Source organism: Larus michahellis, chromosome 1 (assembly GCF_964199755.1).
Source record: "Larus michahellis chromosome 1, bLarMic1.1, whole genome shotgun sequence".
Lineage (NCBI taxonomy): Eukaryota > Metazoa > Chordata > Aves > Charadriiformes > Laridae > Larus > Larus michahellis.
The window spans coordinates 154,238,156-154,252,674 of NC_133896.1; the positions used below are offsets into that span (position 1 = coordinate 154,238,156).

General features: G+C 40.3%; 1 protein-coding gene across 1 annotated transcript in view; it reads left to right on the plus strand.

The window, feature by feature from the left end:
- The window catches only part of NCK2 (NCK adaptor protein 2), an 88,076-nt gene that overhangs the window by 33,098 nt on the left and 40,459 nt on the right, over nucleotides 1-14,519 (plus strand). The gene's annotated exons all lie outside the window — the stretch shown is intronic.

Here is a 14,519-nt window from a genome sequence, read left to right on the forward strand (position 1 = left end):
GATTTATTAACAGAAACTTTGAATAAAATGAAACCTCATTACAACTGTACCAAAAAATAAAAGCAAAAAGGCAGAACACTGAATGAACTTTCAGCATTGTAGTGGCTGAAGCACAGAGCAGAAGAGTAGGAGTCTTAGTTTCATTCATTACTTTACCAGGTGGATTTATTATTTCTTACTCAAATTCTGTGTTTATAAAATAAAAATAATGTTACCTTCTTCAGAAGGAAGTTAGGAAGGCTAATTATTGACGTTTTGGAGCCTTCAAATGAAAAGCAATGTATGAAGTCCTTGGGTGCCTTGATTTTTGCTGTGAGTTCTGTTAAATGCTTGTTCAATGAAGTGTTATCAGATGTTGAAATTAGGCTTAATTTGTTTAATAAAGTGCAGGTGAACCAGTTAAAATTGAAAATGCAATCCAGTCTTAAGTTCAACATCTACATATGTTTTTGCAAATGATTCATTTTCCTTCAAACTGAAAAGGAAATTCTGAGATGCTACAGTTGGCTTTTGCACTGCAAGCGTTCCCAAAGTGAAGGTGTTTACAGCAGGTGAAGGTTCTATATACTTCCCAAAAAGGCAATGAATAGATACTGGCTTACTGAAAGGAGGAGAGGAAGAGCCACTGGGACGTCTGAGTTGGAAGAGGATGTAGAGGTGTACATGTCTCTTTTTTCTTTTTTTTTTTTCTCTCATCTTTTTTGTTTTGTTTTGTTTGAACGTATGCGTACCCGAAATACTTGCTATGTCCCATTAGACAACACTTAATTTCAGTAACAAAATTAAGTCTAACTTTTATATTAATGCTTTGTGTCTCTTCCATCCTCTGTGTGCGTGTTTCTGATGGACTATACTCAACTAGGTAAAGATGTCATTCTGCAAAACTTGGAGCATTCTAATGCCTTTCTTGAAAGGAAATGAATGCATAGGTGTGGGTTCAGTAAAGCCTGCACTTAAAATGTTTTGTTGAACCAGAACATAGTAAATCTTTTGCCCTTTGGAAAGGAAATGCAGTTGGCAACAGAGTAAATATTCACAAATGCCACTCAAAGTGTTTTTAAACTTCACCGAACTGTGGACAATAATGTGTCCTTATAGGATCTTGTTGAGTCAGAACTACAGTGTAATTAGTATGTGGTTGTCAAGATCAGCCAGCTTATCTTTTGTCTAGCTGGGCAAGCTAGCTTTTTTCAGTGGTTTGTTTCTTTTTCCCTTTTTTTTTCTTTTTTCTGTTTCCTTTTTTTTCTTTAAGGAAGAAAACTATATAGAAAGGCACCCTTTATTTAAACAAAAATTCTGTCATTTCTGTAATTATATTAATATTAAGCTACAGATGGAGTCTAATGTTCTGGCAATTTATTGCAATCATTCAGTTGTTGTAGATCTGAAACTATCCTAAAAGCATTTGAACTGTTTTAGAACACCGTATTGTATGTGGTGGTATTCAGTATTTTTGAACTTATTCCTCATTCACTTAAAGTCTTTGAATCAAAAAATAAATCACATCTTGTATTTTCACAATAGAGTATTTTGAAAAGTGATTGCAATATTAGTATGTGCCTTGAGCAGTTATTTTTTTCGTATTTTAGCGATGATGTTTAGGTAAAATCTTCTGGGAAATGTTCTTTCATAGTATAATTTTTTGAGACTTCACACACCTTTCTGGAGTGTACTGTTTGATTTCTCAGGGATACCTCTGTACACAGGAAGGAGATTGTTTGATGAGATCAGAGGCAAACAGGTACAAGCAAAGTTATCAGCATCTTTGTCGTGGTTTTGGCCGGATTGGCCAATCAGAATGACAGATGGCCCCCCCCTCCCCCGCTCTCTCTTCAGAGAGGAGAGGAAGAGATAAGGAGATTTATGAGTTGAGAGAAAGAACTACTTTAATGAAAATAATAATAACTAAGAAAATAGTAAATAATAATAGAATAATAAAAATTAAAGAAAAAAGTATACAATATATACAAAACCGTATCCAGCTCCCGCGATGATGAACGCGTCACCAGCAGACACAGGGAAAGTCCCAGACTGGAGGACAGGAGCTGAATTCCGGAACTAGAGTCAGGAATGCTCGGATCGGGATCAAAGGCAGAGGAACAGACAGGGTCCTCCTCACATGTCGGCCGTTGAAGAAAAAGCGAGCCAGAGCAACCTTGCCCCTTTGATCCCTCAGCTTTTATACTGGGCGTGATGCAGATGGGATGGAATACCCTGCTGGTCAGTTTTGGGTCATCTGTCCCATCCGCTCCTCCCTGCAGGTGGGACCCCTCTACGCTTCTCTGCTTCCGACCCTCTAACGGGGTAAATAGCGAAGTTCGCTGACCTTGGATGTTACAGCAATAAGTATAAGCAAGAGCCTCTGTGCGTACCGTTCCTTGGTATAATCAGGTCTTATCACTCTGAGAGTGAACAGTGTCTGAACAATATGCTTTAATTTCAGACTTTAGTCAGTTAGAAGAGGCCCAGCTAAAAAGTAAAATTACAAATCAGAAAATTGGTTCTGTTTTACCTCAAACCAGGACAGTCTTAGTACCCAGCAGATTTGCTAAACTGCGATCGAATGTCAATGGCTATGGTACCACAACAGTTGGTGGAAAGCCTACTCTGAAAAGGTGCCCAGAACAACGGCGACATGAATATACCTCTCACATTGCAAGAATGGGGACCTGATCACAGCTTTTGAAAGACTGATCCTCCTCCTCGATTAAAGAGGAAAAAGCAGCACAGACATTTCAACTAGATGGAACTAGTCTCACTTCAACTAGTCCGTGATGCTGTATCAAAATATTTCTTGGTATTTTCCTATGGATCAGCATGTTTGTAGTTGTTGATTTTTGAGGAGTTTAAACCCAAGGAAAACAATGCCTGTTCTTGGTGTTTTTTGTGAGTTATGGGAAATTTTGATGCTGACAGTAACTGAGAGAATGAAGGGTGTGCACTGAGTGGATGTCTGGACTCCTTTTCATAAAAAAAAAAAAAAAGGTTTCCTGTAATTATGTCCACGATCCCAGGTGCCTAAAGTGTTCATTTTAAGCCTTTGAATGCAACTTTAGTATTACTTAAAAATACTTACTGACATTTAGTATAATAAATGAATTTATAGAATACTGCATATTATGTTATGCTAATGGCATAATACTTTCTAACCTGTAATTGTGGACAGTAGGGAAGAATACTTTCATCCCGCGTCTACACCCCCGTAATCACAGGTATACCCCCCAAATAAATTGATCTTCCCTGAATTATGTAATTCTAGTACTTTCTTTTTTAGATTTTTAACTACATTTTTTCCTGTTTCTTTTTGTAGTAATTGTAGTTCTTTGCATGAAAATACAGGCATGCTTTTATTTCCTAATAATATTAAAATAGATTATTAAGAATCACACGTCTATAATTTTTTTTCCAGCTTTGATAGCTTCAGGTGCAACTCAGGTTTGTAGATATCAATGGTACCTGTTACGGCCCACAAATGGTCTTTGCAGTGTACTTTAACTGCAATCCATATGGATTCCTTGTCAGAGAACACTGTACAGCTTTCATCAATACATGAAAATTCAGTTCAGTAAAAATAAAACAAAGACCACGTTTTTCCTGGTGGAAGTAGTTTTGTGGTTTGATAGCCCGTATGGGCTTTGGCTGTCTTCTCATCCAGCGCGTCAGTTTTTCTGAGCCAAAAAAAACTTTGCCTCCTGAAAAGAATCTAGCATGTTGCTTGTGAATATAGCTATGAGTTAAGCTATATATATGAAATAGATATATGCAAATAAGCTAAGGTTAAGCTTGTGCCTGAGTATATTTGTGAACTGAGCACAAAACACACAGTGACCAATCTTACTGTCCTGACCAGTGTTCGGAGGAATGCCACTGGCAGAACTGGTTACTGAGCCCCTATTTCTGTGGCTTCTACATAAACCTATCCCTGTGTTACGCTAGTTTCAGTTAGAAAATTTGAATATACGCTGCGCTTTTGAGGGACAACTGATGTGGCTTAGAATATGATCTTGAGAAACTCTTCAAGGTAGTTTATGCAGTTAAGCTACATCACATGGAGGGTAACCTGACATGCTAAAAGCGTTTGTGACTTTGGTGAGTGTTGGACATAGAGGCATAGGTCCAGGAGTGTCAGCTTGAGGCACTCGGCATCCGGGATGTGGGAGCAGCCCTTGTGCCAACTCTGTGTAGTGTGATAGGGCTGTATTGGCGCAAGGAGGGGTCAGTAATCCCAAATTCTCCTGAAGGAGGAAGCAGATTAGCAGTTGAGGCCGATGTCACCCGAGTTATTCCAAGATCTATCTGCCCCATAAAGAAGCTGTTGTTATCTCCCGCTTGCAGACGCCTGCCGGAGATGCCCTCCCCTCAGGTTTCTGAGGGGTGCTGTGCCTGTTTGGTAGCTCTGTAGGGCTGACTGCTCGAGCTGGTGCTGTGCAGAAGCAGGCACACAGCCAGTGTTGGCGTAGGTCACTTACAAAACCAGTTGAAGTCTTGTTCCTCCATTTGGTAATGGCTGGAAGGCAGTTCTTCTGGTGTGGAGGCTTTGAGGGAGCTTTAAATGATTCATTGTTCGTGTTGGAATTGGTGCGTAGTAGAAATACAGCTAAAACTGTAAATGATTTTATTTTCAGTATTGCTCTTAACATCTTCCATATAACATCATATTCAAATGGTATGTATTACATCAAATGTATTATGATATTAAAAAATCAGTTCAGCTTGCTGAAATACTGCCTTTTAATGAATGGGAAGAGACAGTACACGCAGTTCATCTCATTTTGTACCTGGCAAATGGTTTTATGTGCGTTACCCAGAGGCGCTCTGGATAACCGCTGAAATTGGTGGATTTCACAGAACAGAAAATATTTAAAGGTTAGTGTGGTATATTTGCTGTGGAATTCTGTTTCTAATAACTCGGTTAATTAATCTTGGGTTACAATTACTGTTTGCGCTGTAGTAACAAAGCGCAAATTGTACTAAGCAGAGAGGACTGAGAAAATGAGCTTGTCGTGTTGTTTATTTTTTTAAGCCAGTAGTAACATGAAGCGTAGAATACCATGCATACAAACCTTTTATAATCTTTTTTTCTTTCCCTGATTTGAAGTTTGAGAGTCTCATTTTAAGACATCACAGGCTCCTTGCAGTCTCCTGGGTTTAACCCCCGCTTTCCTTTGTGCTCTCTCTTCACACCCTTTTGTTTCAGGGATCCCCTGCAGCTTCTCATCTTATCCCTTCTTATTTTGTAGGCTGTTGTCTGTGCCAGCTGCTCTTAGTTGTTCCCCATAATAGAACCTCTGTGCAGCTTATTTTCTACCTGCTCTGTAACCCTCTTCCCCCCTCTTTCTTTTAAATGAACCTACTCCGGCTTTTTGATTCGGCAGCTGCATGTGCAATCCTTCCAGCAAATCCCTTGCTGCTGTCAGTGCTACTTGCACTGGTTTTTTTCCTTGCTAGTCTGAGTCCTTGCATTACTTTTTAGCACTTCTTTTCCCTGTGACTTGTTCCACCTCTTCCTGCTATCCTGTAAAATCTACCTGTAGCCCGATTTATTTATTTATTTTTAATGTGAATTACTGACGTCCTAACAGACATGGTTCCTATATGCAAGTTAAGTATCCTCTGTGATGCAAGCAAACAGATAATGTCAGAGAAATCCTTTGCCTGAAGCAGCAGGTAGTTTGGGGGATCTGGATTTTCCCAAGAGGTTCATTTTGAATTCCCAATTTGCACCAAAATCAGTAGTGTTTTGTCTTTCTGTGCTTAGCACATTCCCTGATAAGCTGGGTTGCCTCATAACCATTAGTTCTCAAGTTATCACATACCAGCCCAAAAAAATGCTATTGAATGAGGGTTAGACCTCTCTTTGTATTTGATCTCTGAATTTGTCTTTCAAGATTAAACAGTCAGAGTATTAGTTTTCCTTTCTTAGTTCTCCCTCAAGATTACTGAATGGCATTTTCTACCAGCTCTGGATTTGTATAGGATCTGGAAAGGTCTGTTCCATTATTGAGAGAGCGCTGGTTTATGATGGTGAAGATCAGGGTGGTTGGTAAGCTAAAGCATTTATCTCAAAAGAAAAGGGTGTGACATCCTTGGGTTTACTTAGATGTTTTGACTAGAACTACAAACCTGGTGTGTGTGTATGTTTATAAAACTGGTTTTGAAACTAGCTGCTAAGCAAGGTTTTGACAGTTGTGCTCTTTAGAAATGGAATTTACCCTCAGAGGGATAATGGAATCTTGCATTCTCAACTGCTGGCTTGTGCTTCAGGCACTCTTTGGATGCACGGCTGCTATAACATACTTTCTGACAACAGTAGGTTGCTGAAATTTCAGGAAGTCCTGACCTGTGAGCTGTAACCCTGTAACTGGTGGCCAAAATGGCAGTGTCCCATACGTGTGCTGTTTATGTCCAGTTGTGTGAGGAGCGGCTGCTGCTGTGTATTCTTTAGGAAAAAAGGTTGGGGCGGAGAGATCAGTAGGTTGCTGTGACAGGAGAATCAGAGGAAAATGACGGTACAAACCAGGCTACTGGAAGTGGTGACTGGGCATTTCCCGATCCTGAGCCAGTACCCTGACTAATTCTGTAGAATGGTTAAAAATAAGAGTAACAAAATATATGTAACAAAAAATAAGAGTAACAAAACCTAAGGGCAGCATTTGATGCAATGACACAGTACTGCTTACCTTTTTGGAACTAAAGGTTGGTTTCACAGACTCACAGGATTGTAGAGGTTGGAAGGGACCTCCAGAGATCGTCTGCTCCAACCCCCTTGCCAAAGCAGGTCCACCTAGAGCAGGCTGGACGGGAAAGTATTCAGGCGGGTTTTAAGTATCTCCAGAGAAGGCGACTCTGCAACCTCTGTGGGCAGCTTGTTCGAGTGCTCTGCCACCCTCAAAGTAAAGAAGTTTTTCCTCATGTTGAGATGGAATTTCCTTTGTTCTAGCTTGTATCCATTGCCCCTTGTCCTGTCACTGGGCACCGCTGAGAAGAGTCTGACCCCATCCTCTTGACATCCGCCCTTTAGATATTGATAAGCATTGATGAGATCCCATCTCGGTCTTCTCTTCTCCAGGCTAAACAGACCCAGGTCTCAGCCTTTCCTCATAAGAGAGATGCTCCATTCCCTTGATCATCTCTGTAGCCCTCCACTGGACTCTCTCCAGTAGTTCCCTGCCCTTCTTAAACTGGGGAGCCCAGAACTGGACCCAGTCAGTACTCCAGATGCGGCCTCACCAAGGCCAGAGTATAGAGAAGGATAACCTCCCTTGACCTGCTGGCCACACTCTTTTTAATGCACCCCAAGAGACCATTGGCCTTATTGGCCACAAGGGCACACTGCTGTCTCATGGTCATGCTGTTGTCCACCAGGACTCCCAGTTCTCTCTTTACAGAGCTGCTTTACAGCAGGTCAGCCCCCAACCTGTACTGGTGCATGGGGTTATTCCTCCCCAGGTGCAGGACCCTACACTTGCACTTGTTGAATTTGATTAGGTTTCAGGTTTGAGGTTTTGAATATACATATATTGCACACTAGAGGAGCAGGAACAAGGCATCAAATAGCACTTCAGTCCAAGACCTGTTCCTCAGAGCTTAATTTTCAACAAGGACCTTAAGAACAAGAACAAATAAAATAAAAATGCTTGGTATTAGTCACTTGAAGCATTCAGAGGTTCTGTGATGCAGGGAAGGAAAAGGGATATCTCTTCTGTAAGTTCTCCCAGAGGTTCACGGGGAGAAGGGGATGCACGTGTCTTCCCCCTTCTCCCAATTCTCTTTCCCACCTTGAGGTGACTTGTGAATTTTTATATACTTGCTCGTACTTTTGATGAGCCCAGGAATTGTAATTTGCTGCTCCTTTCATATACTGCTCCACAGCTCTCAATGTTTGTGTATGAATTTGTTTAAAAAGCCTTTTTCATTGAGGCCTGCTGCAGATTTGGTAACACTATTGGCTTCTCTTAGTAAGTTCTAATTTAGATAATGAAGAAATTGTGTACTGTTGTTGTAAAATTACTTAAAACAGAGTTGTGGTGTGTCACTCGAATTTTGACTACAATTAGTACTAAGGTACTACAAGAAGCTGTCAAGTACTAAATATTTTGTGTGGCTCTCAACTAAACTTGTATATGAAACAATGATGGCATAGTCACTCTTATTGAAACTCAGTAGCAATATAAATTTTTAAATTTGTATTGACCTAGAAGTAACGAGAAGTCTGTGGCTAAAGTTCTAAATTTCAGACCTGTGGTTTTGAACCTGTTTTTCCTTTATTTAATCTTGGTTCCAGTACAGATATTAATCCCCACAGTTTCTCTCCACCTTTGGAAATTATTTGGCTACTATTATTCCCTTTCACATTTGTTGATGCATTTTATTGTTATCTGGTGGGAGTGAGGAAGAAAATGTATCTGTGAGTGTGTGAGAATAGAACGTCTCATCAGTGCAAGAGTACATAACGTTTGTGGATGAGAGGGAATGTCATGTAGCAGCCAAAGCCAAATGCTTAGTTTTGAACTGATTTATTTATTGCAGGGAGATTTCATTCAGAAAAGTGACAAATTTTCTGGCAGAAGATGAAACAGTACAAGGAGATTTAGAGGAGTTTAGAAAGATTCAGTTTTGGTCAAGCATTGGAGTTGAGAGTGGGAATAAAGAAGGACGAGAGTCTGGCGTAGCCAGGCAGTGTCGGTCTCTACTGAATGTATATTTTGCTCATAGGAATGTGGACTCTTTTAATTGCTTATTCTTGGTTTTGGGTAACTGTTTCTATTTAAAAAGTCAGATATTTCTAGTCTTTATCTGGTAAAAGTTTGCTTTCAGAAGCTTATCTTTTTGAGCAGCAGTTCTGGTGCAGTGGAAAATCAAGTTGGGGGAATAGTAGTGGAACAACTTTTTAGGTTGTGTAAGCCATCTTAAAGCAGCTGACACCTGAACTGCAAGGTAAGAGTTCAGAATAAGGAGCATCTTCCTAATGTGCTTACAGCAGGCTGTGTTCTCTGGAGCATACCTGGCAGAAGGGTTTCCGTAAATCCCTCTTCATCCTTTTTCCCCTTCAGTGAATGGTGTTTCTCTCTTGGATTTGTGTCCCTTCTCTTTGACTGAGGAATTAATAATAGCTTGCTGCTACAATCATGTGGCAGAGCACTCCCAAGTACTGATTTTTGGAAGAGGACCGCATTTGAACTGGAGTATGTAAGAAATAATTTGATTGAAATAAATAAATGCTGGCAACATTCCAGACCAAAAATGAAGCCTTGACTTTAAAGTTAAAGCGTATAGGACAGGTTGTTTTGAAACCTGTTTTGTTTTTGAAAAGTGTGAGGGACGGAGTTTCCTCCGCGCTTGTGTTTTGGGAGCGGTAAGAAAGGATTCCTGTCTTGACTCTGAAGAGCTATTAGATAGAAGGAGAACAGATAACTTCAGGGGGAGGTTGGGATGGCCCTTTCTTGCCTGGGCTGATAGTTTCCTGCTTGTGTAGCATTAGCACAGCAGTTCATCTGACCGGCAAAAGACTTGTGAAGCTGCAGCATCCGCTCACGTCTCATACAAAGATCCAAGAGTGTCTTTTCATTTAAATCGTGCTTTCTCTTGGTACGTGTCCGATCAGGAAATTAAAAGGATAGCTTTCCAAATAACTGTCTTGCGGTCCAGTCTTCTTCAGGAAGATGTACAGATTTATACAGGAATAATTTTAATGGTGTTAGCTGTTTCTTAATGAAATCTAACACTGTATCTTTCAAGCTGCCTCCTTGGTTACAGAATCAAGAATGTTATCTTGTGTCCGGTGATTATTTTTACCTGTAATATTCAAAGACACTGCTTCCAGAAAGTAGCTTTTTGCCTGAGAAACTCTCCTAGATATGAGAAATTGGTGTTCAGTAACGCAAATTCAGGTAAAAATCGGTGGAACTTTGCCTAGAGAGTTAAACTGAGAAGTATCTTATATTTTTGTGTTCGGGTTTTTTGTGTTTGGTTTTTTTCACTGCCACATGCACCTCTTTATATTGGATAAAAATTCTGGTCTAGGTGACCTAGTAAAAAAAATCCAGAAGTCTAAGAATTTATTCAATATTTGAAATGACAGTAAACTGGAAGTTCACAGAAACAGAGTTTGAACAGGGCACTTAAAAGACTTTATGTTCTGTGAGCTAGAAAGTTAAAAAATGTTTTAATATACATATTTTTCACATTTTCCTACTGTCATGAGGTAGATTGAATGGGGTTTTTTGTAAAGCAATTGATAAATTGCTTAAGACTATAAAGTGATCATTGTCTAGAAATGGACAATGTACTCTTTTTTTTTTCTTAAACAGCTTTGGTTGGGAATAAATGCGTTTTTGAACTGAACAAACATCGCTTCCTCTTTCTAGTTAAAAAGTGAATATATGATGTTTCTATTGGGGAACAGAAGGTCAGCAGTTCAATTTTATTTTCAGCATTTTATAGACAGTTTAAAGTGAAACCTCTTGAAAAGTAGGTAGCAGTGTTTCAAGGGATTAGCAGGAAAACGCAGCAATCCACAGTGATTCTGAGCTTTGTCCTTCTGTGTAAGATCAAGGTTAAACTTCTTATGTCTGAGGTCTGTTCTTTGTTTATACAATACATAAAGGTACTAACACTTCTAGTGAAGTATAATTCCTGCAGACCATTGAATGTTTGAGCTAGGGGAAAAGAAGCAGCAATGCAAGAAAATCATGCAAACGCCTTTTTTTTTTTTTTTTGTCTTGACAGAAATTCAAGGATGTCTCCCTTATAAAATTTTGTGTTCACCATATCTTGAGTGGCCGACTGTTTTAATTTCAAGGCGAGAAGGAAGGTTTATTGGTAGTGAGGATGAAAATGCATGAACAGTGATACACTTAATTTGTTCTTCCACAGAGCATGTTTCATCAGTCTGTCATATAGATAATATTACCTAAATGTCCTTTCAGTAGAGTGTCTGGGTTTTTTCTGTGATCTTGTGTGCTTGGCACCCTCCTGCCCCCTTTTTGTAAGGGATTATGGAGAGGTTGGGAGGTGTAAAATTATTTTATAATTTTGTCTAGTCTAGACACCTAATGTATGTTGTATTTTTCCTGGACTTTCCCCTCCTTGTATCTTGGTTTTTTTGTTTGTGCATTTGTGTGGTTTTTTCCCCCCCCATGTATTTCCAAATGTATAGGTAAGCTTGAATGTTATCTGCTGGGAGGAATGGAGAGAGAGCGGTCCAGAGCAACATCAACAAACATTAAGCTTATCCCTGTCTCTGACTTCATAGAAACACACACAAACCAATGCGTAGATGTGGCCATTAATCGTTGCTGCTGTTTTAAAGGCGAGATGAGGTCTCTTTTCCCAAAAGTTTCCTTTAGCGTGGTTGAGCTGTTTATTAGCTCTGTGGCTTTTCTGAAACTGCTTTTAAAAGAATTCAGAAAAAGGTGAGCCGATGCTCTTCTCTGAGCCTCTCTCTGTATTTATTTAAATGTGAGGCGGTGTCTGGGGTTCTGTGGTGTTTACTCTGCAGCCAAGAAACATAGGTCAAAAAAGCTGCCTTCTCCCTGTTTGTCTCATGCTGTTTGTAGCCGAAGGGTCCTAAGATGTCCTCTCTGTGCAGTCTGGGTTTTACCATTGCTGTCTAGAATGTGGAAAACTATCCATCGCTCTTGGTGGCAATGCCTTCAAAGTAAAGCAAGAAGCAGCTTTTTGCCCTAATAGTGTAAAAAGTCACTGCAGATTGCGTCATCCGCAATAGTTACATCTGCGTAGGCTTCTCATGGAGGCAGAATGAGAACCTGTCTGCTGGTGGAGCTTGCAGCAACTGATGCACGAAAGGGAGTTTGAGGACAGATGGCGCGAGTATGTGGGGACTAAAGGCTGGAGGAAGGAGTTGGTAGGAAGGGATGTTAGCTGGCTGTCTGCGGTTGGAGTTGCCTTACATTCAGACTTCCCCCCCTCTTTTAACAGACTAAAACCAGCGATGATAACTTAGTAATTCACACTCCGTATGTTTTCTGATAAGTATATAATAAGAGGGCATGAAAAGATGCAAGTTTGTTATAGTCTTCAAAGATACAGGGAAATACCTTCTTCCAAAAATACCATCTGGGTTGGATGAAGCACTAATAAAATCATCTAACTACAAAAATCCTCGTCCTCAGTGTTTTTTGCCTGGTCTCTAGAAGGTTGCCAGTACCGTCTGTAAATCTTTGTGCTGCTTTCCAAATGAAATAAAAGTACAGATTTCTTAAAAACACCCCCCTACCCCCTTCTCTCTCCCTGCCCATCCCACCCCAAACAAGCTGAAATATGTTTGTTTGTTTTTTTTAATCCCTTAAGGTTGTCCTTAGCCGATTTCTTAATAGTCTTTCCATGTTTATGGAAAGACTTGAGCCAGGTTTTTATTATAAGCCCTTTGCCCTGTGTGTTGGTGACCATACTCAGTTTTACCTTAGCTAAAGACCTATTAGAGTGTTTTCTCTGTAACTTCTGTTATTATCATTATCTATCTTTTAAGCGTAGGTAAATTATAAGGCTCCTAACTGGTATTGTGAAACCTTAACATCCGTTACTATAATACCAGCTTGTTCCTGTAGAATGCCAGTTTTTCTCCTTTGAAATAGAAATTTAAATTTAAATAATCTGTCAGAAGCTAAAAATGAACACTGCCTACTTTATAATAGGCATGCTGTTCCAGAAGGGGTATAGCAATATCCTTTTCTTTTTAAGTAAGACATCAAAAGATTTTTAAAAACTTAGCTTTCCGAAACAGCAGAGTTCTTACTGCATAAATAGGAAAGATAGTACTTAGTATTATGTGTTTTAAAGACTGTCACATTGATTAAGCGTTTGTATCTTGAGCTGCCCCACCACACCAGGAAATTTTGTGGCATAGAGTATTACCAATGAAATGAAAGAAATATTAAATGGGGAAGGTTAGCTCATATGAAGGTCGTAGCATGAAACAGAGTGAACATTGTATAAAATTAGGGTTGTATTACATGAATTAACAGAAGGCCAGAATTCAGATTTGTGTTCTTTTAGTGCTGCAGCAGCCTACCTTGTAACAGCCCTGATGGCTTTCTCTTTCTACTACTAGAGAGGCAGCAGACTGAAGTATCTGCTACTTTCCCAAATAAGTGTTAGCAATTTTTTTCTTATCTAATAATACTTCCCAGAGTCTTACTGTTGTGACATCATTGTGTCCTTTTCTTGCAACTTCCACTTTTTCTGAAACCGTAAGCCCCAAATCATGAAGCTGTATTAGTGAATAATGGTCAGCTGTGACTATGAGGTGACCTTGGCTTACAAGAAGGGAGGGGAGATGTGATCTGGGAGATCACCCTCACTGCATTTGTTGTGCTTTGGCAACCTCTGCCTTTGAGGGCTTCTCCGCTGCTCTTGCCTGGTAGACACTGGTGCTACACCTTCCTTCTGGGGTGGGTTTGGAGAGCTGGAAAGGGCTTTGTCGTCACCTACAGTCATCAGAGATGGTCATCGCCAAGACTCTGGGCTGCGGGCGAAACGTGTGGGTCTCGCTGAGGAGATGCCCGCTTTGTGATTCCCTTTCCTTAAACGGCGAGTTTACATTTTAAAAGATCATTTGAAGCAGTTCCTGCTTATTTCATTTGGGCAGGCTGATTCGTGTGATAGGCTTTGTGAAAACACTGTGTGGGATTTTTTTTTTTTACAAACATCCTTTTATATGTTATTATATAAACATATATAACATGAAATTTCTTTTTTGTTGAATGGTAAAGTGCTGTACTGACTCCTTAGCAGGAAGGATGTATTTCTGGGCGTTTCCGATATGTATTCTCAACTATTTCTTTGTGTGTCTTTTAAAAAGACTTCTAAGCCACTTACAAGACAAAAAAACAAGCTTAACTTTTGTGCTGGATTGGAGCTACGCAGAAATTCGTTACCACTGAACTAGTCTTGAGGTTTCCTGTTTGCAGTTGTTCTGTAATGCGAGATACAAGGCGCCGGAGTGTAGCTGCTGTGGCATAAGAGATGGGGATATCAGATACGTTGTGGAGCCGAGAGGAGCAAACATTGCTTAGAAGCTGTCAGAGGCATCCGGTTGAAGAAACAAAACCCCAAACCTGGCAGCATTGTGCCCTGAAACAATGGCAGGCGATACAGAGGGCACGAGGGTTTGAGGTGCATGGGGGACAGGCTGTTGGGTAGCTTCAAGATGAAGTTACTTAGCTACTGCAGTTCTAAATTACCAGTTAATTAACATTAATCTTTCGCTTTTTTTGAAGACACAGCCCGCTTACATTTTAGCGAGAAGTGTCCTCTAAAAAACCCGTACTTGGGGCGCCCGTAGAAGTGGGCCGTGGCAGGGCAGCACCTCCAACGTGATTAACGGTTCCACCGGGCTGTATCGCCCTCGCAGTTTTATCTATAATTATTGTGGCTTTCTTTCTCCTAAGTGACTCATAAGGAAAACGGGCACTTTTGCACCTCAGAACAAATGCCTTGGGACCTGCCAGAAAGGTTAATGGTGCCCGCTGAGCCGGCCTTTGAAGTCACCCCCGCGG